Source organism: Micropterus dolomieu, linkage group LG12, assembly GCF_021292245.1.
Source record: "Micropterus dolomieu isolate WLL.071019.BEF.003 ecotype Adirondacks linkage group LG12, ASM2129224v1, whole genome shotgun sequence".
In the NCBI taxonomy this organism is placed as follows: Eukaryota; Metazoa; Chordata; class Actinopteri; order Centrarchiformes; family Centrarchidae; genus Micropterus; species Micropterus dolomieu.
Window position 1 is genome coordinate 24,178,013 of NC_060161.1, and position 3,517 is coordinate 24,181,529.

Below are 3,517 nucleotides of genomic sequence, written 5' to 3' on the forward strand. Positions count from 1 at the left end.
ATGCAAATGCATCAGCCAAGTTAGGGATATCACTCATCACAACATCGTCTTCCACAACAATAGAAATACTTGCAGGACTGAAATGAACTGGATCTGCAGTGTCCTCTGTGACTGTGACAAGAGCAACAGGAGTGTCGATGCATGGCTCATCTGACTCCTCCACCTGAAAGACACAGAGGATACAACTGTTAGGTTAACTTGAAGAAACACAACAACTGCATGTACACTCACTGGCCACTTCATCAGGTGCATGTGTGTAACCCAATGCAGTCCAATACAACAGCTCTCCTTTAAATTCTACGTTTATGAATTTTATACATTTTCAGTTTTTGTTGACATTGTCAGAAAGGTGATAATTCTACTTCATATTTATTACTGAGGTTGTAATACATGGTGGTGGCATAGTGGGGTGAATTATATCGAATGGTGTTCCTAATATTTTGCCCCTTTCTTGTATGTTAAAGCAGTGGACAAAATATTAGGAAACCCATTCAATATAATGCCTTATATACATAATAATATAACACCCTAATACATAATTTTTTCTCAACTTGCAGAGATGAATCGTTAACTATTAACCCATAACCTTAACGTTGAGTAAAAGTTACAGCTAACTTTAGCCACTAGCTCATTTGGGTGCATGTAGGTTAGCTAGAAATAACATCACATTCAACTTACCAAAGCAGGGCGCTTAACACAAACAGTAGCAACACACTCAAAAACGGAAGGACTATCGCTTGCTGAAAAGAGTTATTGACTAACATTAACATAATTGTCTAGCCGCGACATTAACAGTACACATGATATTAACACTCACTAGCAGGCGGACTGACGGTAACGTAATGGCGCTGGCGCTTTCGGCGCATAAAAAACGTGCGCGGCACCGTGAGGCTGCGCGCTAGCAACTTATAGGCTATATTAAAAATAGCATCGTCTAACAGTCAAATATCACGTGAAATATGATATTCCCAATGTTACAACAAGCAAAGTAGTTTCGAAGTGTTTTGGCTTACCTTAAAGTTTAATGCTTGATACCACGCATAGACACCACATTGCTCGAGAGGGTAGCCATCTTGGATAGATTTTTCAGGTAACGTCAGTTAGGATGGCACGTCATGACGTCATATCACGTGATCGACAGTACACTTAAAAATATTGAGTGAACCAGCGGTGTTCACTCAGAAATGCTGAGCCATGTAAATACAAAAATACATATTTGTTTATAGACATTAATAGTTTAAAGGTGGATTAACTCAGCAAGAGATTTTAACTGTAGCGACCTCAGTCTTTATAAGCTAGTAGTACTGTTCGGGCTTACAGTGTAAATGTGGTTGATTAAAAACTATGATATTTAGTAGAGTTCCAAAAAGACTAAAGTTAAGTAAAAAATGTAATTACTTCCACCGCTATTTTTAACACAACAGATGGTATCTTTTGAATTTAGTGATTTATTATTATTTAAATCTGTTTTTAAGCAGTTGTGTAGAAAAGAGATAGCAAAAACAAAAAATTTATATTAACAAAATAATGATTGTCTGCCCAATAGCTCCTACTGTTCTGATGATGTTGGACACACAACGTTGGTCCTAGACAATCACTGTCAAATGTGAGATTCATGGAGGTCAACGTATCAGTGGACACTAGCCAAGTTAAATATAACTCCAACATCCAAGGAATAAGAAGATATACTTTATACTGGAAAGCTAAAGAGAATATAGGTGTAGGAGTATAAAGGACTCGTATTCCCCAGCAGAGTGAAGTAAAAACACAATATTTGTGTTACTCCATTTTTTATTCCTATTGAAAATGTTATGTTTTATTTTGTTTTCAAATGTTCATATAACATGGCAACATAACGCTTCTTTGTACCTCTTCAGGCCACTCAATAACAAATTCATCCCGATACTGAGAGAAATCTGTTGTGAAATTCGTGACCGACACCACAACCAAACTAACAATTTTGTGTTTGAGTGGTGCACAGAGAACAACCTACTAGTCAGTGTCTCCAAAACTAAGGAGCTGATCGTTGATTTTAGGATAAAAGGAGGAAACACACACCTGTTGACATCAGATTCTTTCCCCAGGCTATGAGACTCCTCAACTCCACCTCATCCTCCGCGCTCCACCATAAATAAATTGCATTCAGCTTTCTGACATGCTGGTCTATATCAGTAGTTCTTAAAGTGGGGTCCTTGAGGAGGTTCCAGGGGGTCCCCAGCCAAAAGGGGAATAAGTTATTTTTGTTATAATTCCATCCATAAGTAATACAATGACAGAATGCATGACTACATTGGGACATTTGGGATTTCATGCACTCTGTAATAAAACATCTAAAAGCAAAAATCCTCTTGGATTGGGGACACTGGGACAAAATCTTATCAAGCGGGTCTGTGGTCTATTTTGTGTCAGTTTAGGGGTCCTTGATGTGAGAAAGTTTTAGAAACACTATATGTTCTGTGTGTGACGCGTGAAGGCAGCTCCAGCTTTCATTTCATTGTGCAGTACCGTGTTGTAGAATGACATGCACCGTGAAACTGAAAATCTTGAGATTGAGGTTGTTTGTGTGATAAAATAATAACTGAGAAGGAGCCACTATTTAGTGTTTTGTAGCTCTTGAAGTATAATTATCAATATAAACCTCTTCATTACTTCCTCTAAGAAAAATGTTTTTGGTTCAAGAAGTGTACAGATATCATCACTTACCACAAAGGGTTGCACACATGTAGCGTTATAGTACATGCACGCATGTAATCTATTATTATGGTTCAGTATATTGCAAATACTACAACTAAAATATAACTTTAAAAGACTTAATGAATACTAATTGCCATCACACACATATGCATCATGTACTGATTATCTACGTTTATTTTATAGAAGTCATAATTTTATGCAGAAAAGTACGGTTGCTCAGAGAGCTCAACACACTGCACATTTGATGTTAATTATGCAACTATGTTGTCTTAATTGGTTTGTGTTTTTATCTTATTGGAATGTGTTTTCTCAAATTGCAGTGTTGTGAGCTCCCAGGGCCACCATAGCAATTAATAGAATTTCAGAAATTTTCAAAATTACCCTATTAAGCTTTTCAGTTGCAGCAGTTGCCAAGAGCATTATCATGTCTAGCTCAGGAAGGAAATCACAATCACTCTTTATCTTCACTCCCAGTGTAGTTAAGTTAAAAAGGGAAGTAAGCAAAAATAAACTGGGTTGTTGCATCAACATCAACAAAAAAAACCCATCTCATCTAACTGATATAAAATGCCACTTCTTTGCCCAAAAGTTGTGTTTCTCTTGATTTGATGCAGTTTCAGTGATGGATCTGAGGATGAGGCACACTTTGCTCTGTGTGCTGGGTATTTTCAGTGAGTACATCATTTACTGTTAGTCATTCAAATTAAAGAAAATGATTGTAGTGACAAGAATAACAATAATAATCTGAACCTATATTAAATCCAACTATAGTTGCCAATGCCTGTTTTTATCTCTTTAATACCATAATTCAATAAGTTTGTTA